This window comes from Nerophis ophidion, linkage group LG11, assembly GCF_033978795.1.
Source record: "Nerophis ophidion isolate RoL-2023_Sa linkage group LG11, RoL_Noph_v1.0, whole genome shotgun sequence".
In the NCBI taxonomy this organism is placed as follows: Eukaryota; Metazoa; Chordata; class Actinopteri; order Syngnathiformes; family Syngnathidae; genus Nerophis; species Nerophis ophidion.
The window spans coordinates 36,118,637-36,145,384 of record NC_084621.1 but is presented as its reverse complement, the minus strand read 5'-3'; the positions used below and the strand labels follow the sequence as shown (position 1 = coordinate 36,145,384).

The window sequence follows — 26,748 nt, the reverse complement described above, 5'->3', positions numbered from 1 at the left end:
GGTATCCCCATAATCCCGAACACTCGGGGGGAAATAAGAACGTGGTAAAGTTGGCCCATAACTTCCCGCCAACCCCCTCACAAATGTCCCTGCTCAATAAGGGCCTCAACTTTGTCCCTTCCACTAACCTCAGTAGTGACTGGTATCATCAACTCCAGTTGGACCTCCAGCACTACCATAGACGTGTCAAACTGGCGGTGTATTATGAGAAACATGAAACCCTCAGACCCACACTTTTACAGCCCGCTCCGACTGGGAGCCCTCACCTGGACTGTTGCCTCCGGAGTTCCAGGCGATGGTCCGGTCTGACGGGCGTCCAATGTTCGGCTCGGGCTGCGCACCTGCGGTCGCCCCCAATTTGACACGGGCAGAAGTTGAGGCTCTTCATGGTCTAAAGAGGAATAAACAATATTGTGATCAAACCAGCAGACAAGGGGAGTGCTGTTGTCATTTTTGACGGATCACAATATATATGGGAGGGTTCCCCAAACCATCCCCTTGGTGGAAAGTTGTTGACAATGTTCTTCTTAAGAAATTTATAAATTTGAAACAAAAAAAATTATCTCCTCTGGGAGCCAGATCCTCGACCCCGCAGGTTCTATATGCTCCCCAAAATCCATAAGGAGCCAGACAAATGGAGCAAGCCCCACGAGATCCCTCCGGGCAGACCCATTGTGTCTGACTGTGGTAGCGAGACGTACAGAACGGCAGAGTTCATCGACCATTATTTAACACCACTCTTCGTGCTCCACGACAGCTACCTCAGGAATACTTGTGATTTTATTGACAAAATCAGGAGTGTGCACCTTTCCCCGGATGCCATCTTGTTTACTATTGACACTGACAGCCTATATACAAACATCGACTTCGATGAGGGTATTCGGGCGGTCAAAAATGTCTTCTACAGCAGGCCTGAAAAGGAGCTCTTGCAGCTCCTCAAAATTAATTTGAGAAGACACGCTTTTGAGTGCAATGGTCGTTTCTACCTCCAAATTAAGGGCACTGCTATGGGCAAAAAATTTGCGCCAGCTTGTGCTAACATTTTCATGGCGGAGTGGGAGACCTCTGCCTTGGCCACTTGCCCAAAACGTCCTCTCCACTATTTCCGGTACCTGGATGACATCTGTGGCGTCGGGACTCATTCCAATGAGGAGTTTGGCGTGTTCTTGAACACGCTGAACACTCCGAGTAGCACATCCATCGACTTTTTGGACACCACAACATTCAAGGGTCCGGACTTTGTAAATTGTCACAACTTGGACATCAGGGTGTTCTTTAAGGAGACCGACACCCATGCGCTCCTTTATAAAAGCAGCTTCCACCCCAAGCACACTTTTGCGGGGTTGGTGAAATCACAACTGTTAAGGTTTCATCGGATTTGCAACAGGCGAGAGGACTTCCTGGCTGCCTCGAGGACCCTCTGTTCTGCTCTGAAGGGGAGGGGCTATTCCAGGTCCTTCCTCAGACGGCAGTTGAGGGTCTTCTTGGACCCGGGAAGACTTCCCCTTGGGACAACCATGATCCCTTTCATCACCACCTACTCTCCCTCGGTCGTACAGGTCGCCAGTAATGTCAAAGACAATTTCCGGACTTTTGTGGAGAGTAGTGGGAGGCTCCCGGAGCATTATGTGGTGCCGGCTTACCGGAAAAACCCCAACTTGAATGATATGTTGGTCAGGGCCAGGGTCAGCTCATTGAGCGACCCGCCCTCCATTCGGAGGGATACTCTTTTTCACCACTCACCATGGTTGGTGAACCCCCACAACCGCAAGGTTTTCCAGCCGTTGTGCCGTGGCGGCCGACACACCAATAATTGTGTGTACGTGATCCGGTGTCAACGATGTGGCGATATGTACGTGGGCAAGACGGGCAATACCGTAGCTAGGAGATTCGCCCAACACAAGCACAACATCGTTAGACACAAAAACACTAACACTCATCTGGTTCAGCACTTTGTCCGACACGGGTGGTCTTCCGTCCGGGTAACTGTCATGGAAATGGATCCCTGATGGAGCCTCGCCCAACGCCACAGGGCGGAGCTCCTCTGGATCACCAGGTTGGGCACCAGGTTTCCGGGGGGCCTAAATGAGGTGTGAGCGTGAGTCCGCTGGATTGTTGGACAGTGCACATTCCCATTTTACTTCCCCTCTTTATTTTCTTTCTATCCCCCACACCCCCTCCCCTAACCCTACCCATTTCTTTTTTCTACTCCTAAAACCTACCCACAATCCTTATCTTATCCTATCCTAACCTAAACCAACCGAACCTATCCTAGTCTATCCTACTCCCCCGTATCTTATCCTATTCTATCCTATCCTATCCTAACCTTACCTATCCTATCCTATCCTATCTCTCCTTTAAGATAAGGACGGGTAAAATAGAATAGGATAGGTTAGGTTACATAACCTAACCCAACCTAACCAAATCTAAACTAATTTAACATAACCTAACCTAACCTATCCTATTCTATCCTATCCTATCCTATCCTATCCTAACCCCACCTATCCTATCCTATCCTATCTCTCCTTTAAGATAAGGACGGGTAAAATAGAATAGGATAGGTTATATAACCTAACCTAACCAAATCTAAACTAATTTAACGTAACTTAACCTATCCTATTCTATCCAACCCCTCCCTATCTTATCTTATATTATCCTATGCTATCCTATCCCATCCTACCAGGGGCCCTGATTTTGACAGCGAAATGCAATGATTGGGGTCCATAGCTGTCAATCACGGACAGTGTTTTTTCCCCCACTTCTCCGAGTTACAATGTTTTATGATATTCAATGTGGTTGAATAGGCTATGTAATTGCATACATTTTATTTCCAGTTTTATTATTTGTACATATTTAAAGCATCAGTAAGATATTATTTTGCTTAGGGCTCAACTTCTGAACTGTGTTGAACATAAACAAACAGTAGATTATCTTTGAAATGCTACGGAAGACCACAATGTCAGTAAACCACTTAGAAGCAAACATGTGTTTGATATCCAATAATCAGACTAATCAATTTAAACATGAAAAGAACATGTCGGTTTTATTACAAAATTCAACGCCGTTGCTAACAAAACCTGAGAGGTGTCCTGGCCGGTCCACCAAGCCACCACACTAGGTCATCTCAGGTCGCCATGGCAATGACACATAGTAAAAGTTTCTTCTGTATTACAAACTTTTAGTTTATGGCCAAATTCTTATATATTGTTACTTTACCCCCAATGAAATGATAGCAGTGGGTACTAGTTTAAGTATACCCGAATAAATGGCAACCTGTGACCCTGAGGTACAGCAGAGAAAGAGATGAGATGTAACATTGCCAAAGAAAGAGTTCATGTAGATTGTTAATCTTGTACTCCGGCCATGAACTGCTTCTCTGTTTCAATAGGCTCTTTCAGCGTGTCACGCTTCCCCGCCATTGAGCCGCCACCACGTTGATGCCACAGCCATCTTTCTTAATGGGGACCGGAGACTGTGGAACTTCCTTGTTGCCATGGCAGCAGGCACTTTCACATTCTTCCCGCATCGCGTCTAAGCATTTGTGTTCCTACTTCGGAGGCAGAGAACTCCCGCCACATAGGCAGAGGAAGGGTCTGCTCTCAGACAGGTACTCACTATGGTGGGTTTTTTATCTCCCACTCCACCAACATTATATGCTGCCATTATGCCACAGCCCACCCACTCACTCAACATCTTCCATTCTCTTTTTTACTTTTGCACAATATTTTCCAGAGGCCACTTCCCCCTCCTCCTCTGCACCTTATACTGTAATATTTCAACTCATCCTATTTACACACAGGAAAAGTCTGATTAAATAATGACGTCATTTAGCGACTTCTAGTTACTTTAAAGGGGAACATTATCACAATTTGTGAAGGGTTAAAACCAATAAAAATCAGTTCCCAGGGCTTATTTCATTCTTCGAAGTTTTTCTCAAAGTTTTACCCAACACGCAATATCCCGAAAAACGGCTTCAAAGTGCTTGCTTTAACCGTCGTTATATCCATATATCCACCTGTTCATTATCCTGTAACGTCACAGCGTGACCACACAGAAACAAACATGGCAGATAGCACAGAAAGGTATAGCAATATTAGCTTGGATTCAGATTCGGATTTCAGCGCCGTAAGCGATTCAACAGATTACGCATGTATTGAAACAGATGGTTGGAGTGTGGAGGCAGGTAGCAAAAACGAAATTGAAGAAGACACTGAAGCTATTGAGCCATATCACGACAGACAGCGGCACGGGAGGAAGCGAGGACGAATTTGGCGATCGCCTTCTAACCAACGATTGGTATGTGTTTGTTTGGCATTAAATGTGGGTGGAGGGAAAGGATGGATGGAAATATAGCTACAAATGAGGCATAATGATGCAATATGTACATATAGCTAGCCTAAATAGCATGTTAGCATCAAATAGCTTGCAGTCATGCCGTGACCAAATATGTCTGATTAGCACACTCCACATAAGTCAATAACATCAATAAAACTCACCTTTGTGCATTCATGCACAACGTTATAAGTTTGGTGGACACAATGAGACAGAAAAAGAAGTGGCATAAATCATGTCGTAGCCAAGACATCCAGGGGGTTTACCTCGCTCGTCTGCGGGCTCGTCTGCCGTAATTGCTTGCCGTGCTCCGTCGTCCCTGAATAGCTCACGCACTCCGGCAGATTCAGTGGTCTTTTTTCCAATATTGCAGATTTCTTGACTTTATCGTTGGAAATGCATCTGCTTTGAGTGTCGCAGGATATCCACACATTCTTGCCATCTCTGTGGTAGCATAGCTGTCGTCGGTAAAGTGTGTGGAACAAACGAGGGACTTTCGCATCTTTTGGCCACTGGTGCAACTTGAACCCGTCTCGATTCGTGTTGTTACACCCTCCGACAACACACAGACGAGGCATGATGTCTCCAAGGTATGGGAAAACAGTCGAAAAAACGGAAAATAACAGAGCTGATTTGACTTGGTGCACGTAATAAGATGGAGAAAATGGCGGATCGCTTCATGTTGTGACGTCACGGGTGACAGGTCATCGCTCATTCAATGGCTTCTGTCTTTACTGAGGAGTTGGCAAAGACCACAAACAGTTAAACCAAGCGTTGTCGAATTTACGATAGTTGTCGCATCCATTCATCCATCCATCTTCTTCTGCTTATCCGAGGTCAGGTCGCGGGGGCAGCAGCCTATTCAGAGAAGCCCAGACTTCCCTCTCCCCAGCCACTTTGTCCAGCTCTTCCCGGGGGATCCCGAGGCGTTCCCAGGCCAGCCGGGAGACATAGTCTTCCTAACGTGTCCTGGGTCTTCCCCATGGCCTCCTACCGGTTGGACGTGTGCCCTAAACACCTCCCTAGGGACGCGTTCGGGTGGCATCCTGATCAGATGCTCGATCCACCTCATCTGGCTCCTGGAGGAGCAGCGGCTTTACCCTGAGCTCCTCCCGGATGACAGAGCTTCTCACCCTATCTCTAAGGGAGAGCCCCCCCACCCGGCGGAGGAAACTCATTTCGGCCGCTTGTACCCATGATCTTGTCCTTTCGGTCATGACCCAAAGCTCCTGGCCATAGGTGAGGATGGGAACGCAGGTCGACCGGTAAATTGAGAGCATTGCCTTCCGGCTCAGCTCCTTCTTCACAACAACGGATCGATACAATGTCCGCATTACTGAAGACGCTGCACCGATCTCACAATCCATTCTTCCCTCACTCGTGAACAAGACTCCAAGGTACTTGAACTCCTCCACTTGGGGCAGGGTCTCCTCCCCAATCCAGAGATGGCACTCCAACCTTTTCCGGGCGAGAACAATGGACTTGGACTTGGAGGTGCTGATTCTCATTCCGGTCGCTTCACACTCTGCTGCGAACCGATCCAGTGAGAGCTGAAGATCCCGGCCAGATGAAGCCATTAGGACCACATCAGGGAGCGATAGTTGTCGCATTTGTACGATAATTTCTAAGGGTGTCCCAATACAACTTTTTCGCTTCCTATACAATATACCGATATCGGAGTCTTGAGTATTGCGGATACCGATATCAATCTGATACGATATCAGCGCCAATCATGATATATACTCTTATAGTTTTGGTGTGAGGAATGTCGGATCAAATGCCAATGGTAATTGTGAAAAACATTAACCTTATGACAGATTTATGCTTTGAAGTGGGGTGTTAATTTGACTTTAGTGACACCTGGTGGTCACATTAATTCATTAGCTAAGCAAATGATGCGGTAAATTGGTAAAGTGGCCGTGTAAGCAACTTGAGGGTTCCAGCTTCGATCCCGCGCCCGCCATCCTAGTCACAGCTGTTGTGTCCTTGGGCAAGACACTTTACCCACCTGCTCCCGGTGCCACCTACACTGGTTTAAATGGAACTTAGATTTTGGGTTTCACAATGTAAAGCGCTTTGAGTCACTGGAGAAAAAGGGCGATATAAATATAATTCACTTCACAATTTTTTTGGGGCGGTATAGCTCGCTTGGTAGAGTGGCCGTGCCAGCAACTTGAGGGTTCCAGGTTCTATTCCCAGCTTCTGCCATCCTAGTCACTGCGGTAGTGTCCTTGGGAAAGACACTTTACCCACTTGCTCCCAGTGTCACCCACACTGGTTTAAATGTAACTTAGATATTGGGTTTCACTACAGAAAAGCGCTATATAAATATAATTCACTTCACTTCACAACGATATGGACATGTTTGTTACTGGATACTTTCAAATACACTTCTTCTTTGTAGCCTGTATGTTTTGTAGGTACAGTATATGTACATTTTTCAAAAGGGAACTCTCCTGAAGGAATCAATAAAGTACTATCTATCTATCTATGTGTAACTAATATGCAACTATATCCATTGGATATTTGTTTATACAAACAAATGTGTTTTTGGATGCAATAGTATTCAATAAAGGACACCTATTACATATGTTCAGCTTGTGTGCTATTGTCTGCTTAGCTGTTGTTGTTGTTGTTGTTGTTGATTGTAAATGATTTCACTAAAATAAAGACAGGAGATGGTACCTGGTTGTCCAACTTTGTACAAGTAAACATGCTGCAGGACTGCTTGTATCTGAGCGCTTATATCGCTTTTGATGCAGGCAAAAATGATGCAAATATTCGATATCAATATCGGATTGGGACACCCCAATGATTTCATACTCAGTGCGACATACGATCAATAACAAACAATAGCAAGCACTTGATGGGGGGCAACACTGCGTTATAAACAATACTACACACAGTCTGTAGTAAGGGTTTGCCATAAAAAATAGGCAACATTAAATCGGGTATGTATGATAAATAATCAAAATACCATCATTTTCATATTCTCAGAGGAAAATGTGTCATTTCCCTTCTGGCAACGTTTGTTTAACTCAAGGGTTGGCAACCCAAAATGTTGGAAGAGCCATATTGGACCAAAAATACAAAACGCAAATCTGTCTGGAGCCGCAAAAAATGAAAAGCTGTATATCAGTCTCATAATGAAGGCAACACATGACGTACGGTAAGTGTCTATATATCAGCTATAATAGCCTAATGTCAAAATGACTATGTGTCGCAGGATGAAGCATGTCTTTGTTGACAGAAATGTTGTAATGTAATATTTATTCTACACATTTTTACATAATTAGAAAACATTAGTAAATCAGAGGTTACTCAGAAGGTGAGATAACTCCTGATAATTACTGGCTTTTAATGGCCAAAGGAATAGACGTGTGTGTCCAAGTTAAAAGGAAACAGCAGGCTGTCTTCTTTTAATAGATTTATTCCAATATTTGTCAAGCTTGGTAATGTTTGCTGTGGTCTGGAACAACATGGCTCACAAACAACTTTCTGAAATTCAGCCAAGACAAGCAAAACTAAATTATATACAAAGAAGATGAAAGTAAAGGATATTAAATGAGCTCAAATATACCCACAAATGAGGCATTATGATGCAATATGTACATAATTTTATCCTAAATGGCATGTTAGCAATGATTAGCTTGCAGTCATGCACTGACTAAATATGTCTTATTAGCACTCCAACAAGTCAATAACATCAACAAAGTGTACCTTTGTGCATTCACACAAAGCATGAAACTTTTGGTGGACAAAATAATACGAAAAAGGAGTGGAAGATATTACATGTAAATAAACTGTTGCGTAACAGTTCATACTATGGTGAGTTCAAGAACCACCGAAATTAGTAGGACAAAACGATTTTTACGAAATGCTCTCATCAGTGAAGCACACACACATGTTAAACAGTGGGCTTTCTAACAATTAGGAAGGTTTGTGTTATGTTTGTCCTCAAACAAAAAACATACTAAAAAAAAACAATATTTCCCCCATCTTTTTCCATATAATCCTTTTTTTAAAATGCTCCATGGAGCCATAGGCTGACCCCCGGTTTGATTGAACAAGCTGATGAACCAAGTGATGGGAAACTCGATATACATTTTACCGACTCGCGTTCTTATGAGACGATGAATTGGGTACTCGAATCACTCGTCACAAATGATATGAACATGAACTCACATACGCTCCGCAAGTTATGAATCGGGTACTTGATTCACTCCTCACTGAGCTTATACGCAAAAACTTGGGTGAATCCCCTACTCCATTCACTCGTCACAAAGTTGTCCACACTTTGATTCACTTGAGTCACTTGTCACAGAGCGTGTGCACAAAAACTATCACACATGCCACAACTTTTGAATCGGGTACTCGAGTCACTTGCTACAAAGCGGTGCACAGCTGCACTAGTTCAACCAATACATCTCCTGCAGCTCTCTTGTCCCGTATTTACATAACAGATAAGTACCCATGATTCAGTAAAAGTCTTGTGAGCTTTGAACAACTCGTTCATGATTCGCACATGTCTACTGAGAACACAGCTTACATCAGGCCTGGGCAATTATTTTGACTGGGGGGCCAAATATAGAGAAAGAAATGTATCTGAGGGCCAGTATATCTATGTTTAGGAACACTAATACAAAACCTCACAATAATGTCTGATTGAATGCTAGAAACGTTTTCACAGACCGCCTTAAAAACGAAATGGAATTTTACATTTTTCTATTAACGATAAAACACAGAATATTAATATATGAACATATGAACGTCACACCCTCTCTCGATCGACATGTTTTACAATCAAGCAAAATGCGACAAACAGCGAAATATGAACGCAAAGGGTAAAAATGCAATATACAATTTGATATATCACTAAGCTTCAGAACTTTGTTGTGAAAATCTCCTTCCACGTCTGTCCCTGACACCTGCATTTCAGGCTGACACTGTGGAAACGCTCCCCACCTACACTGCTTGGTGCCTCGTCTCAGCTGCCGTGACTTAGATTACAATAGTAACTAATTAATTACTATAGTAACTAGTATATCATGCAAAAGGTACAGATTCCAACCATTGAAATACTTTGTATAGTTCAAGACTTACGATCATTTGAAAACATGACTGCACATCATAATGGCAGCTACAGTTTCCATCTTAAAGATCTAAAAAAATTATTTGGGAATGTCCGGCGGGCCAGATTGAAATACTTAACGGGCCGCTTGTGGCCCCCGGGCCTTAATTTGCCCAGGTCTGGCCTACATACTGCTCCTCTGCAAGAAAACATAAACACACCCTACTTAATGGTTGTGTGAATAAGATCTGCTACTAGCAGGCTTGTTGTCACTCCTCTATACAACACACTGAAATATGCAACATGGAGTGCAGTGGGATGTCAGAGTTGAGATTTCATCGACCTGAATTTGCTAAAATAATAATAGAAAAAAAAACAAAAACATCCTGATCATGTTTTGCTTCTTGGCATCATGTTTTAATGCTTGTCTTGTGTGTGCCTGAGTGTGTGTGTGGATCAGAGCTGCATGTCTGGACATGTCTGCTACAAACTATAGGTGGATCTCACAGGAACACAGTGTGGTGTGGAAGCAGAGCAGCCACAGGCCAGGGGTGACACTTATTTTGGACACCCATACCCACTTTCAAGGTAACCTGAATAATTTCTGGCCATTCAAGGCTTGGGTGCGTGTGTGTTATGTTAAAAGTTATTTCTTGCAGACGTTGAATTGGAACTTAAAGTGCAGAGAAGTTCCCAGGCTAACGGTATATCGTATAGCCGGAAGAAGCCAGAGGTTTTGTGCAATTTTCTGCTGTAGGCTGCCCTATTACAGACTTACAGTACATGAAAGGGTGTGTGGTGCATTGAGAGGTATTATAGATATGTTTAATCATACAGGAATGTAAAGATAAAGCAAAGAGAAGATGTTTTAAGGTGATAGTAGCACTCGCAATATGCACTAATACGACTACTACCGATGCTGTTATCTACTACTGTGATATTATGCTGCTCTACAAAATTGCAGCGTGGTTGGCATTTCTTTGGATCCTGTAGTACACAGTAGAGTTTGACTATTCAAGGCACGGACAAGGTAATCATCCATCCATTTTCTACCACTTATTCCTTTCGGGTTTGCGGGGGCGCTGGAGCATACTTGCGACCTCCAAATGTGGTAGATTGGGGGAGGGGGTTGAGGTGGGTGGGGTTGGAGGAGCGGGGTTTGGTGGTAACTGGGGTGTATATTGTAGCGTCCCGGAAGACTTAGTGCATCAAGGGGTTCTGGGTATTTGTTCTGTTGTGTTTATGTTGTGTTGCGGTGCGGATGTTCTCTAGAAATGTGTTTGTCATTCTTGTTTGGTGTGGGTTCACAGTGTGGCGCATATTTGCAACAGTGTTAAAGTTGTTTATACGGCCATCCTCAGGGTGACTGGTAGGGCTTGCATTCACTTCTTTGTGTCTGTAGAAGCCGCATATATTATGTGACTGGGCCGACACGCTGTTTTTTTGCAAGAAAACAGGAAGTCACGACAGGTTGTTGAGGACGCTTAAGGCAGTGCCTTAGGGCACGCCCCCAATATTGTTGTCCAGGTGGAAATCCGGAGAAATTTGGGAGAATGGTTGTTTTTCGGGAGGGGCACTGAAATTCGGGAGTCTCCCGGAAAAATCGTGAGGGTTGGCAAGTACACGCTGAAGCCTATCTCAACTACAATCGGGCGGAAGGCGGAGTACACTCTGGACAAGTCGCAACCTCAACGCAGGGCCAACACTGATAGACAACATTCACACTCACATTTACACACTAGGGCCAATTTTTTAGTGTTGCCAATCAACCTATCCCCAGATGCATGTCTTTGGAGGTGGGAGGAAGCAGTGTTCGGAAAATTACTTTTAAAAAGTAATGAATATTAGTTACTCAATTTACTCATTAATTTACCAAAAAGTAATTTAATTACTAACGGTATGTGATTACTAGTTAAAGTAATTTGTGCGTGACTTAAAAAAAACACCTTCAATTATGCATTTGAGAGACGTTTCATGAGAGTAGAGTGTGTGTGTGATGTGAGGTGTGACGTCAGCAAGAGAGCACTCAGAGCAGCATTTTAGCCAAGTTGTGTTTGTTAGCTTAGCAGTGGTAGTTTGCCTCCAGTGAATCTTTTCACTGGATTATGTTAGCGCTAGTAAATAAACAAGATTAAATGCGCTTTCGATGGCTGTCTTTTCTCCTTGTCCATAAACAGAGTATTGTAGAATTGCAAGCTTTCCACTTCAATCGGCGATTTACTACTCCGCAGTAGTAGTAGTAGGAGTGTGTGTATGTGAGTGTATTCTTAGCCTACATCGAGTTCATTTTAGTGTAGTGCCGGGTTTTGCTCGGATTAGTAAGAAGTGACTTCCTGCATTGAATTCGCTGTGCTTTTGCTGCTGGAGTGTGCCACGTTACATTAGTAACTTTGTTGTTTTGTACGTAAAAATAACTCCATCCATCCATCCATTTTCTACCGCTTATTCCCTTTCGGGGTGGCGGGGGGCGCTGGCGCCTATCTCAGCTACAATCGGGCGGAAGGCAGGGTACACCCTGGACAAGTCGCCACCTCATCGCAGGGCCAACACAGATAGACAGACAACATTCACACTCACATTCACACACTAGGGCCAATTTAGTGTTGCCAATCAACCTATCCCCAGGTGCATGTCTTTGGAGGTGGGAGGAAGCCGGAGTACCCGGAGGGAACCCACGCATTCACGGGGAGAACATGCAAACTCCACACAGAAAGATCCCGAGCCTGGATTTGAACCCAGGACTGCAGGACCTTCGTATTGTGAGGCAGACGCACTAACCCCTCTGCCACCGTGAAATTTATTAATATGCTGTTATGATGTAACGTTGGTTTTCCTAACACTGAAAGCAATACATCAAATATATCAACAAATCATTTGAACATTAGAGGTAGATTGATGTGATGATGAAATATGAGGTATTGCTACATGCAATTTGCTAGAATGTAAGATGTGACATGTTGAATAGAGAAACTGGAAACTGTGATGTATCATGTTGTATGTTTGAAATAAACACAAACTCAACACAACTCAAAAGATGAGCTTTATAGTACAAGTCCTCTGTCCCAGCAGGCACAAGACATTAAAACAACGTTGAGAACTTGTTGAATTAGGTGCTGACGTTGAGCAACTCAAACCTAACGTTGGCACAACATGCTTTTTGACGTTTAATCAATGTTAAGTTCTGATGTTGTTTTGACCATTGAATTTTGGTTGTTATCCAACCAATGTTTCACAACACAAATACAACGATGAAACAACATGCTTTTTGACAACGTTTATCCCATGTCAGGGTGTGACGTTTGATTTGACCTTTGACATTTGGTCAGTTCCCAACCAACAATGTGGATACAACGTTAGACACCAACGCTGTCTCAATTTATGAATACGACTATTTTGCAAAGTTGTTTAGAAGTCAATTTTAAAGGATTTGTATGTATAATTAATGTTGTCAGCCATGTTTTTGTTACATTGGAAAACATTGCAGCAACAGAAGCAGTAAGGTGCAATCTTATTTTTTTTAATTTTATTTGTATTTTATTGTATTTCTTTTTATTTTTGTATTTTTAAAAAAAAATAATCAATCCAACAAAATAATATACAACTATACCATCCATCCATTTTCTACCGCTTGTCCCGTTCGGCGTCGTGGGGGGTGCTGGAGCCTATCTCAGCTGCATTCGGGCGGAAGGCGCAGTACATCCTGGACAAGTCGCCACCTCATCACAGGGCCAACACAGATAGACAGACAACATTCACACTCAGATTCACACACTAGGGCCAATTTAGTGTTTCCAATCAACCTATCCCCAGGTGCATGTCTTTGGAAGTGGGAGGAAGCCGGAGTACCTGGAGGGAACCCACGCAGTCACGGAGAGAACATGCAAACTCCACACAGAAAGATCCCGAGCCCGGGATTGAACCCAGGACTACTCAGGACCTTCGTATCGTGAGGCACATGCACTAACCCCTGTTCCACTGTGCTGCCATACAATTATACCATAATAATACAATTCCAAATAGCAATCAACAGAGCAATTGAGAGGACACACAAACGTGACAAACATGACACAAAACAATCCAAAAGTAGTCAAGTAAGTCAAGTAAGGTGCACATTTATGATCAGTCAGCATTGATGAAGTGAGAAGCACAAGCTGACCACAGTGTTAAAAATAACCACGTATCAATCAGACTACAAAGCCATCAGCAAAACCCTGCAGCACCAGAAGTCGCATTAATGGTAAGAAACATTTTATTTATTATTAGTTGTCTTCAGAATAACAATGTTTTTAAAAAAAATAAGAGACTTATCGTACTCTGAACTGAGGCTGGGCGATATTGCCTTTTTTCAATACCGTGATATTTTTAGGCCATTTCGCGATATACGATATATATTACGACATTTTGCCTTAGCCTTGAATGAACACTTGATGCATATACAGTGGGGAAAAAAAGTATTTAGTCAGCCACAGATTGTGCAAGTTCTCACACTTTAAATGATGACAGAGGTCTGTAATTTTCATCATAGGGACACTTCAACTGTGAGAGACAGAATGTGAAAAAAATCCAGGAATTCACATAGTAGGAATTTTAAAGAATTTATTTGTAAATTATGGTGGAAAATAATCGTCCTGTCCCCTTAGCAGAAAAACAGCCCCAAAGCATGTTTCCACCCCCGTGCTTCACAGTAGGTAAGGTGTTCATGGAATGCAACTCAGTATTCTTCTTTCTCCAAACACGACGAGTTGAGTTTATACCAAAATGGATACATGGATGATACAGCAGAGGATTGGGAGAATGTCATGTGGTCAGATGAAACCAAAATAGAACTTTTTGGTATAAACTCAACTTGTCGTGTTTGGAGGAAGAAGAATACTGAGTTGCATTCCAAGAACACCACACCTACTGTGAAGCATGGGGGTGGAAACATCATACTTTGGGGCTGTTTTTCTGCTAAGGGGACAGGACGACTGATCCGTGTAAAAGGAAAGAATGAATGGGGCCATGTATCGTGAGATTTTGAGCCAAAACCTCCTTCCATCAATGAGAGCTTTTAATGGTTGACCAAATACTTATTTTCCACCATAATTTACAAATAAATTCTTCAAAATTCCTACAATGCGAAATCCTGGATTTTTTTTCACATTCTGTCTGTCACGGTTGAAGTGTACCTATGATGAAAATTACAGACCTCTGTCATCATTTTAAGTGGGAGAACTTGCACAATCGGTGGCTGACTAAATACTTTTTCGCCCCACTGTAATCACAGAAGTATGATGATTCTATGTGTCTACATTAAAACATTCTTCTTCATACTGCACTAATATATGCTATTTTTAAACTTTCATGCAGAAAAGGAAATCACAACTAAGTCAATTTACCAAAACTGTATTTATTAAAGTTATTAGCAGGTGACTTTTCAAATGATGCTACATATTAGCAGTAATGCTACTTTTGGTAGCAACGCTTGTGCCCCACACATGACAAATTAAAGTTTTCTATTCGACATATTCCCGCTTGAAGCCGAACCACCGCCAGACGATGGACCCCGTGCTGTTTTTCTTGGGAATTAATTCTTCCGTCATTTGTTACGAGATTCACACCTTCTTTCTCCGCAACAACCCGCTAGCATCACAGCTAACGTTAGCCACACCGCTACCTCTCCGCTGGGCGAGGGCGTTGTCACGCCAAATTTCTTCCCCCTACAAAAACCTTCCCCCCGGAAGCCCCTCCAATGCCTGAAGGACCCCAATGAGAGCGGAACAATACCAAGTTATATGACTCTTAAGGGTTACAGCTGCAAAATTAGCGAAGCAAAAATAGATTGAAAGGTTAGCATGCTGGAATGCTAATGTTTTTTCCTCACCGTTATTTTTCACCAATGACAATCAAGCCAATTATAATGCTTTTAAAACAGGCAGCTGTGTGGGCTGTTTTAAGGTCCTTCCACCCTCATTGGGGTCCTTCAAGCATTAACGCCAAATGTCTTCCGGGGGGAAGGTTTTTGTAGGTGGAATAAATTTGGCGTGACAGCGTATACGTATGTGACGTATGACGTGACAGTAAGTGACGTATGAATGTGCGCCTGCTTGTCTGTGAGGAGACACAGGAAAGAGCGAGGAGAGTGCAATGCCCGCAGCTGCGTGAGAACATCTACTGGAATATTACGATATAGTCATTTTCTGTATCGCACAGAGACAAACCCGCGATACATATCGTATATCGATATATCGCCCAGCCCTACTCTGAACATGTTGGTCTTTCTTAAAAATACACGCATTTAATTGTATTCAGTGTTAAAAAAAAATATTATATGGCTCTCACGGAAATACATTTTAAAATATTTGGCTTTCAAGACATGCACCTGGGGATAGGTTGATTGGCAACACTAAATTAGCCCTAGTGTGTGAATGTTGTCTGTATATCTGTGTTGGCCCTGTGATGAGGTGGCAACTTGTCCAGGGTGTATCCCGCCTTCCACCCGATTGTAGCCGAGATAGGCACCAGCGCCCCCCGCGACCCCAACGGGAATAAGCGGTAGAAGATGGATGGATGGATGGACTCTCTCAGGCAAAAAAGTTCCCCACCCCTGTCCAATGGAGTTAATAAAAAACTACCTCAGGAGGTTGCCCACAGCCACAGCTGACAATCGTTTTTGACCTGCGCTAATTGGAGACCCCAGCACGTGTGTAGCCCACTATAGACTTGTAGAAGACTGGTTGATTTATGTTACTTTCTATTGAGACCGTTACAAGTTCCAAGTGTGGATGTTTCCTACCGCCCAGCTGTCTGGAATGTAGCACAACTTGCTCGACCTGCCTGGAGAACGCACGTAGAAGTCCTGACTACTATAGCTCAGCTGTTTGTGCTCTGGACCTCCTCCTCAGTGTGCCGTCATGTCAGAGAAGCCACCTTGCGAGCGGCGCCTGCAGAGGAGCAGATAGCAAGCTGGCCTGGCATAAAACTGGTTGCCCGCAGCCTGGCTCCTTCTCTGCGACAGGCCCAGCGGGGGGAAAGTGGACTGAAGAGGGCCAAGTGTGGGTGTGGGTGCGGCGCGGGTGTTTATCAGTGTAGTGTGCGTGTTTATAGAGGGGAAATATATCTGGGGGGGAAGGACAAGGAGGTTGTTGCTTACTCTGAGTCTGATGAGAGGCTCAGTCATTGCAGGGGAGATTAGATAGAGAGGAAATGCATATGAGTGCTAACACACTCCACAATTTAATCCACAGTCAGTGTTGCATATGTGCACGCACGATGAGTTCTTTGCATCCGTGCACATCCATGTCTGTCTGTGCAGAAACTGACTCTCCTGTTCTGCCTCCTTCTCCGACCCACTGTTGCTCCCTCCCTCCTGTGTGAACGTAGTCTGGGCACCCAGCCAAGTAGAGTGTGTGTGTGTATTTTTTTTTTTTTTTGAATGAATACCTGATGGCTGATGGGGCTGGCGGAGGGGGAGGAGCCGTGTCAGTTGGAGTACTGAGGGAGCTAGGCAGGGAGGAAGAGGAGGGAGCAGCACAGAGGGAAGAGAGGCAGCCAGGCAGACAGAGGAGAGTGAGGCGGTCTGGTGGCCTTGCATAACACGCGTCGGAGAAGCCTTGCACGCAAGACCTGGTGTGGGCTTTTATTGATTATTTTTTTGCACACAGGAAAAGAAATGGGGGTGGGGGGCGGCCTTGGGGATGGGGGGGGACCTCCTCTGCCATCGGGCCGATTGCAAGGGGCAAACGGAGGGGTAACTCCTGAACAGAGTCCTCACAAGAGGGATCTGTAGCACAAAGGAGAGGACCGGGGAAGAGGACGCTGCAAGGAAGCACGTCTCGCGGGTCCAGAGTGGAATCATTGCACATGCTCTGTAAGCTGGCATCTGCAAGCGGTGGCAGTGGAAGGACCGGTGAGCTATTCTTAGTACTCTAATCAGCAGAAAGGGGGTGGGAGGGGTTGCATCGTTTTGATTTGTGGCATAGTAGTATTTTCTGTCCTGCTACTATGTTATGGCAAAAAAACAGGGAGGCTGCTACCATCAGCATCCTGTCAGGAGATGCATTCAAGGCGCTCACTATGCAAGGGTGTGTGTGTGTGTGTGTGTGTGTGTGTGTGTGTGTGTGTGTGTGTGTGTCTGCATGTGCGCACACACACACTTGTGTGTGTGTGTTTTGTGTATGTCCGGCGCTGATGCAGAACTCCGGAGTCATTATGGAGACAAACAGCTTGAACCCAGTGCCTGTTTTTTTTTTTTCTGTCTGTTGTCAAGCACACGGTCCGGTCCGCCTCTTAAAGGGACACACACACACATGCACATTAGAAAAGGAGGCAGTAAAATGTCTCTTTTGGGATATTTGGAGGGGGGAGCATTGGACGGTATTGATCTGCTTTGTGCAGGGATTTAGACGACGGTCTATTTATACGCAGAGAATCCCGCATCCACGCCTCGCACAGTAGTTCCCCCCCGCTGTTTCATGCATGCTCAGATTGATAACGATGATGTTTTTGTTATCTAAATATAGCCATTGCTGCATCTGTGTCTGGCCTAGCAGGTGAGGTTTCAAACTATTGACAACATACATGCCACCCTGTGGGATTCCAGCTCCATCGTCCGGACACTGTGTTGGCATCGCTTCTCCCTCACCCTGCTGCAGAAAGATGGTAGTGCTATGAAGCTGTGAGGGGATTGTGCTGCTGCGTATCTGCGCCGTTCACCTGAAGTCAACACAATGGCCACACAAACCCACCCCCCCTCTGGGGTTTTTTGTGAGTACGCGCCCTCCCCTACGCTTCCTCTGATGTCATGCCTCCATCATGCGTGTCTTTTTTTAGAGGTGACAGTGCAGCAGGGCTGGACGCGGAGCTTCCACGCTGTCAGTGACACTCGTTTCTTGAAAGTGCGCCTTTGTTCCCTATAGTAACTAACACACATGTGTTTGCTGGAGTCACTCATCTAATAATAGGCTGCAGGATCAAGAGAGAGGCGCTGCATGTGTGACTATGTGTTGGGCTCACGCTCATTTAGCAGGAAGGGCGCAGTGTTGTTTTGCTGTTTATTTGTGTCTGCCAGTCTTTTTTTTGCTTGGGTGATGATGATGTCATTACAGGTGCCTGAGGTAGGGTTGTTGCCACAGAGTGATGCTGCATGTGTGTGTGTGTGTGTGTGTGTGTGTGTGTGTGTGTGGTGTCATCCATCACAAGGCGGGGGCTGATGCTGCAGGCGCTGCTCAATGTGGGTCAGGAGAAGCGGCACTATGTCGTACATCCCCCCCCCCACCCTCCTGCAAATTTACTCCGTATCCTATCCTCTGCCTTTCTTCCAACCACACCGCTTTATTTGCCATCCTCCCTCTCCTCCCCCTCACTCTTTCCCCATACGCATCCCCTTTGTTACATCTGTTGCAGGCCCGTACACCATTCCCATTTTCAGGGGTCGGCAACCCAAAATGTTGAAAGAGCCATATTGGACCAAAAATACAAAAACAAATCCATCCGGAGCCGCCAAAAATGAAAAGCCATATTACATACAGATAGTGTGTCATGAGATATAAACTGTATTTTGAGGACTTAAAGGAAACTAAATGAGCTCAAATATAGCTACAAATGAGGCATAATGAGGCAATTTGTACATCAAGCTAGCCTTAATAGCATGTTAGCATCGATTAGCTTGCAGTCATGCAGTGATTAAATATGTCTGATTAGCACTCCACACATGTCAATAACATCAACAAAACTCACCTTTGTGCATTCATGCACAACGTTAAACGTTTTGTGGACAAAATGAGACATAGAAAGGTTTGGAATAAAACACGTCTTAGAAAGTCGGAGAAAGTTATACATGTAAACTAACTACGGTGAGTTCAAGGACCGCCGAATTTAGTAGGACAAAACGGCGCTCGCCAAATACTCGAATCAGTGAAACATGTTTAATACAAACAGTGTGCTTTATAACAATTAGGGAAGTTTGTGTCATGTTTGCCCTCCTACAGAAACCATATTAAAACAAAAAATACGTTTTTTTCCCCCTCATCTTTTTCCATTTTTCATATATTTTTGAAAAAACTCCAGAGAGCCACTAGGGCGGCGCTAAAGAGCTGCATGCAGCTCCAGAGCCCCCGTCCTATTTAATTGGCGATGTCGTTGCAAACAGGAAGTAAACTTGAAATATCCCGATTTCCTCTTGCTTTAATCCAGAATTCCGCTTTACAGCTGAGGTCTTGAAAAGGGGGACCATGACCCTCAGGGCGTCCGCAGAGGTACTGCGGGGGGGGGGGGGGGGGGGGGGGGGTTGTGGCGCGGTTGGGAGAGTGGCCGTGCCAGTAATCCGAGGGTTCTTGGTTCGAACCCCAGCTTCTACCAACCAAGTCACGTCCGTTGTGTCCTTGAGCAAGACACTTCACCCTTGCTCCTGATGGGTCGTGGTTAGGGCCTTGCATGTCAACTCCCGCCATCAGTGTGTGAATGTGTGTGTAAATGGCTGAATGTGTAAATAATGTCAAAGTGCTTTGAGTATCTTGAAGGTAAAAAAGCGCAATACAAGTACAACCCATTTACCAATTGTGACATTTAAAAAAAAGTTATAAATCCCAAATGTATATGTCTTTAAATACACAATAACACTGATTCAAATGGTAAATGGGTTATACCTGTATAGTGCCTTTCTATCTTTTTTAAGGAACTCAAAGCACTTTGACACTATTTCCACATTCACCCATTCACACACACACATTCACACACTGATGGCGGGAGCTGTCATGCAAGGCGCTAACCAGGATCAAGGGTGAAGTGTCTTGCTCAAGGACACAACGGAGGTGACGAGGATGGTAGATGGTGGGGATTGAACCTTGAACCCTCAGGTTGCTGGCACAGCCACTCTCCCAACTGTGCCACGCCGTCCCACACTGCAGTGGGACTTATAAATAACACCCCACTCACTGAATCTTGCAATTTTAAAATACAAACATGAATCATTTTGTCGTATTAATGTTTGCATTTAAGTTCGCTAGCAATTCGCGCTTTAAATGCCTGCCAGCGATTATTGCGTCAACTGCTAGCTAGCAATTAGCTAAGCCGTTTTCAGTTAGCGATTAGCGTTACTATACTAGATAATTTTACATCTTAGTATGAGATGAGGTGGCGAATTGTACAGGGTCTACGAGGCCTACTGCCTGAATGCAGGTGAGATAGGCTCCAGCACCCCCGCGACACCATACAGCAGTGGTTTTCAACCTTTTTTCAGTGATGTACCCCCTGTGAACATTTTTTTAATTCAAGTACCCCCTAATCAGAGCAAAGCATTTTTGGTTGAAAAAAAGAGATAAAGAAGTAAAATACAGCACTATGTCATCAGTTTCTCATTTATTAAATTGTATAACAGTGCAAAATATTGCTCATTTGTAGTGGTCTTTCTGGAACTATTTGGGGAAAAAAAGATATAAAAATAACTAAAAACCTGTTGAAAAATAAACAAGTGATTCATTTCTAAATAAAGATTTCTACACATAGAAGTAATCATCAACTTAAAGTGCCCTCTTTGGGGATTGTAATAGAGATCCATCTGTATTCATGAACTTAATTCTAAACATTTATTCACAAAAAAAGAAATTTTTAACATCAATATTCATGGAACATGTCCACAAACAATCTCACTGTCAACACTGAATATTGCATTGTTGCATTTCTTTTACGGTTTATGAACTTACATTCATATTTTGTTGAAGTATTATTCAATAAATATATTTATAAAGGATTTTTGAATTGTTGCTATTTTTAGAATATTTAAAAAAAATCTCACGTACCCCTTGGCATACCTTCAAGTACACTCAGGGGTACGCATAACCCCATTTGAGAACCACTGCCATAAGGGAAAAGTGGTAGAAAATGGATGGATGGAGTATAGCACCAGTTCAATTTTTTACAAGATGCTCCATCTCTCCATCCGTTTGGGCCTGGGAAATGTTAAAGACTCCTGCATTACAGTACATCACATATATGAGGGTTTTACTCATTAGCTCAAGGTTTTACGCTGCCGATTCCGATACCGATCATTCATGAGTGCGATCAGCTGATACCAATACCAATACCGATCACATGTATTAACTGTAAATGTTTCCATTTCCATTTATCTATGGTGACTGATGAGTGCCATTGACAGTTTAACAATATCGACACGACATTTAAACTAATTAATTTTTCTTTTTTGTTACAAACTATTCTTTGAGCAAAACAAAGTCAATATTACACAATAAACAAACAAAACCCTGTCTATATTACTCATTTAAATATTGTTGTTTTTGTCTTCATAGTCCTCCTGTGTCCAAGGAGTTATTTCCTGACTTTGTAAATATTAACAAAGACGACAACATAATTATCAAGAAGATAACAATATGTATCTAATTACTCTTGTATAGATCACAAACTGATACTACCTCTTGTAGCGACACCACCGATGGATCTTACGTGTCGTTTACTGACAGTGACAATGCTAACTGTCATGATCCGTGGCCGGGTCATGTTTGGTTATTTTCTGTTAGTTTTGGACTCCCTCAGTTCCTGTTTCGTGTACCCTTGAGTTTGTTTTGGTTGCCATGGTTGCTTATCGGTTTTCACCTCACCTGCCTCTGATTGGTGTTCGGTACGCTAACCTGTTCCTCGAGCACTAATCAGAGGCATTACTTAAGCCTGCCTTTGCCAGTCAGTCGGCCTGGCTTCTTTGTTTGCTTATGCTACAGTTACGTGATTATTCCTTGTCTTTTTGCCTATGCTAAGTGTTAGTGTTTGCTTCGAGTGTGATCGCCACATTTTTCCCTTCGGCTTGTTTTCTGTTTTTGTACTCCTTTGATTTTCACAATTAAATCATGTTCCTACCTGCGAGTCCTGTCCGGAGTGGTCCATTTACATCCCGTTTACGACCCCCCCCCCCCCCCGCACGTAACAGAAAGAAGCTAGGCCGACTGACCGGCAAAGGCAGGCTTAATAATGCCTCTGATTAGTCCTCGGGGAACAGGTGAATGTCCCGAACACCAATCAGAGGCAGGTGAAAACAATAAGCAACCATGGCAACCAAAACAAACTCAAGGGTACACAAAACAGGAACTGAGGGAGTCCAAAACTAACAGAAAACAACAATACATGATTCGGGCCACGGATCACGACAACTAACACATAAACAGTCGTTGCTGTATATTATACTTTCTTTAACTCTTATTAATCTACTTGTTAATTTTTTGTTAATATCTGCTTATTTTCTTCTGCAACACATCTACACTTCTTAAACTTAATAAACTTTGTGTTGTTTCAAGATAGTTTAGCGGTGAGCTTAGCTATATGTATGCCTGATCCTGGCTTACTCATGGATGAAGACTTAATAAAGATACTTAAGAAACTAGAACATTTAGTTTTTTTGCTGTAATAGAGGAAAATCATTGATTTAGGTGTGCGGCTCCACACTGTGTATGGATACTAGGGTTGTATGGTATACTGTTATTGGTATAGTACCGCGACACTAATGGTAAATGGGTTATACTTGTATAGCGCTTTTCTACCTTTTTAAGGAACTCGAAGCGCTTTGACACTATTTCCACATCCATCCATTTACACACACATTCACACACTGATGGCGGGAGACCCATCAGGAGCAAGGGGGAAGTGTCTTGCTCAAGGACACAACGGACGTGATTAGGATGGTAGAAGGTGGGGATTGAACCAAGAACCTTCAGGTTGCTGGCACAGCCACTCTCCCAACTGCGCTATGCCGTCCCCTAATGAATCATTTTCGGTAACATACCGCCTCTACAAAGTACCGGTCCCCCACCCCCCGCTCCACCGTCGCTGTCACGACATGTCTTTCTGCAGAGGAGCATGTTCGGCGGCGCACAATCACAGAGTACTTACAAGCAGACACAGTGTGTAGACGGAAAAGGGAGAAAAGGCGCATTTTGGCTTAAAAACTAACGATGAAGGTCAAGTTACACTGAAACACCCTCAGGAAGAGGTGCTTTAAGACATGGCTCGCTAGTTAGCGGCTAAAGTCCATCCGCAGTCTGCAGTGTCGTAGCTACTTCTAAATCAGGCCTGGGCAATTATTTTGATTCGGGGGACCACATTTTGAGAAAAAATGTGTCTGGGGGCCGGTATATCTATTTTTAGGGACACTAATACAAAACATCACAATAATGTCTGATTGAATGCTAAAAACGTTACGACAGGCCGCCTTTAAAAAAAGTAATGGAATTTTACATTTTTCTATGAAGGATAAAACACTGAATATTGACAACATATGAATGTCACACCCTCTTTCGATCGACATATTTTACAATCAAGTGAAAGGCAACAAAAATGCAACAAACAGTGAAATATGAACGTGAAAGGTACAAAATAAACACATCTACAATCGGATATATCTGTTACATCACTAAGCTTTAGAACTTTGTTGTGAAAATCTCCTTCCGCGTCTGTGGAAACGCTTCCCGCCCACACTGCTTGGTGCCTCGTCTGAGCTGCTGGGACGTAGATTACCATAGTAACTAATTAGATAACCATAGTAACTAATTCGATTACCACCCATCCATCCATTTACTTTCGCTTATCCGAGGTGGGGTCGCGGGGGCCAACAGCAGCCTAACCATAGAAGCCCAGACTTCCCTCTCCCCAGCCACTTGGTCCAGCTCCTCCCGGGGGGATCTCAAGGCGTTCCCAGGCCAGCCGGGAGACATAGTCTTCCCAACGTGTCCTGGTCTTCCCAGTGGCCTCCTGCCGGTCGGACGTGCCCTAAACACCTCCCTATGGAGGCGTTCGGGTGGTAGTAATTTATTAGATTACCATAGTAACTGGTATATCATCCAAGGGCGCAGACTTCCAACAACTGAAATATCTGCATGGTTCAAGACTTAGGGTCATTAGAAAACATCATAATGGCAGCTACACTTTCCATCTTAAAGATCTAAGGTGTGTTCTAAATCAATCATCAATCAAAGTTTGCTTATACAGCCCTAAATAACAAGTGTCTCAAAGGGCTGCCGAAGCCACAACAACGTCCTCGGCTCAGATCCCACACCAGGCAAGAAAAAAACTCAACTCAATGTGATGACAATGAGAAACCTTGAAGGGTACAGCAGATGTGGGGACCCCGCCCCTGGGCGACCGGTGCAATGGACGTCGAGTGGATCTAGCATAACAGTGTGAGAGTCCAGTCCATAGTGGATCTAAATCACTAATCCTCGCCTCTATGGCGACAAATAAAGTGTTTCTTACAAGTGTCATCCCTGCAGGACAAGGAATAGCTAAACATGCTTCACTACACACCGTAGCTCACCAACGTAACAATGTAAACAAACGCCATTGGTGGATCTACACCTGACATCCACTGTAATGATACCAAGTACAGGGCGTATATAGTCGATACAACCTATGATTACATCTACATTTTTTTAAAATGTATATTATGTTTATAAAGTCAGGAAATATGTCCCTGGACACCTGAGGACTTTGAATATGACCAATGTATGATCCTTTAAAGGCCTACTGAAACCCACTACTACCCACCACGCAGTCTGATAGTTTATATATCAGTGATGAAATATTAACATTGCAACACATGCCAATACGGCCTTTTTAGTTTACGAAATTGCAATTTTCAATTCCCGGGAGTTTCGTTTTGAAAACGTTGTGTAATGATGACGTGTACGCAAGACGTCATGGGTTTTTAGGAAATATGAGCGCTGCACACACAGACCGCTAAAAGTTGTCTGCTTTAACCGCATAATTACACAGTATTTTGGAGATCTGTGTTGCTGAATCATTTCCAATTTGTTCAATTAATATTGGAGAAGTCAAAGTAGAAAGATGGAGTTGGGAAACTTTAGCCTTTAGCCACACATACACACGGTGATTCCTTGTTTAAAATTCCTGGAGGTGAAACTTTACTATGGATCAGAGCGCGGTCAAGCAAACATGAATCACGACGGAATGTCAACCAGCAGGTTTCGGTGAGAAAATTGTGGTAAAAAGTCGCTTCTTACCGGAGAAAAGCTGAGCTTGTGCCGTCCATAGCTGCCGTCGACTCCCCTGAGACACTGGTGTCAAGACACCCGTGGAGACACACCTCCGACTATCAGGTACTTTTAAACTCACTAAACACTAGCAACACAATAGAAAGATAAGGGATTTCCCAGAACTATCCCAGTAAATGTGTCTAAAAACATCTAAATCCGTCCCAATGCAATCGCGTTTTTTTTTTAACTTGTTTTTTTGTTTGTTTTTGTTTTTTTTTCTAGTCCGTCGCTATCAATATCCTCAACACGAATCTTTCATCCTCGCTCAAATCAATGGGGACATTGTCGTTTTCTCGGTCTGAATAGCTCTTTTTGTTGGAGGCTCCCATTAAAAACAATGTGAATATGTGAGGAGCCCCCACACTTGTGACGTCATCGTCTGCGACTTCCGGTAGAGGCAGGGCTTTTTTGACAGCACCAAAAGTTGCAAACTTTATTGTGGATGTTCTCTACTAAATCCTTTCAGCAAAAATATGGCAATATCGCAAAATGATCAAGTACGACACATAGAATGGACCTGCTATCCCCGTTTGAATAAGAAAATCTCATTTTAGTAGGCCTTTAACTACTTGGTATCGGATTGATACCTAAATTTGTGGTATCATCCAAAACTAATGTAAAGCATCCAAACAACAGAAGAATAAGTGATTATCACATTTGAACAGAAGTGTATACAGAACATGTTAAAAGAGAAAGTCAGCAGATATTACCAGTAAATGAACAAGTAGATTAATAATCCATTTTCACCACTTGTCCCTCATAAGTGTCTAGTCGATACTACTATGATTAAATCGATATTTTTTGGCATCACAACATCCTCACAACAAATTCAATGTATTCAAATTAATTGAACACCCAAATTAAGGCAAAACAGTAGTTGTGTCATGATGAGTATTCAGCATCCAGGAGCTGTATCTGCTTTGCATGCACTTCAAACTGTCGCTTGTGCTACTCATCTTTTTGTGTAGGACAGTTGTTAAAGCTCATGTGTAACATTGTCAGAGTGATGTGCGAATAGACAAACATGTGTATGTGTCTTACGCTCAATGTCCACTCTGCCTCTGGCAATGTATAGCAGTTGTGCCTGGTGCAGTGACACATGAATAACCCTGCAGGAAAGAACAGAACATGCAGGAAAGTGCAATGACGTGCACTTGTCGTATGAAGAGTTCAAGGCTGCTTAGTAAACAACTGCGACAAGGTTATGTGTGCACAGGTTTACTTTATGCCGCTATAGGATATGTTGATTTATCCCTGCAGTCAAATATTGACAGTGTCTCTGTGCTGAATGGGCTTTGTTGACATAGTTACACG

The 26,748-nt window shown here is 43.5% G+C and overlaps 1 protein-coding gene and 1 long non-coding RNA gene across 8 annotated transcripts in view; one reads left to right on the top strand and one right to left on the bottom strand.

The window, feature by feature from the left end:
* LOC133561988 (uncharacterized) overlaps positions 1 to 26,748 on the bottom strand; it is a 40,087-nt gene that overhangs the window by 946 nt on the left and 12,393 nt on the right. Inside the window, exon 3 of the long non-coding RNA XR_009808813.1 lies at positions 267 to 391. This is a non-coding gene — a long non-coding RNA (uncharacterized LOC133561988). The remainder of the gene's footprint in view (positions 1 to 266; positions 392 to 26,748) is intronic.
* The window catches only part of LOC133561987 (ataxin-1-like), a 34,097-nt gene continuing 17,238 nt past the window's right edge, over positions 9,890 to 26,748 (top strand). For 2 of the 7 annotated variants that reach the window (XM_061915755.1, XM_061915748.1), the window contains exons 1-2: positions 17,100 to 17,291; positions 17,935 to 18,148. The gene's annotated coding sequence lies outside the window, so the exon portion shown is untranslated. Of the gene's footprint in view, positions 9,992 to 17,099; positions 17,292 to 17,931; positions 18,149 to 26,748 lie in introns of those variants that run through there. The other 5 variants (XM_061915753.1, XM_061915751.1, XM_061915749.1 and 2 more) reach the window with 5 other exon arrangements.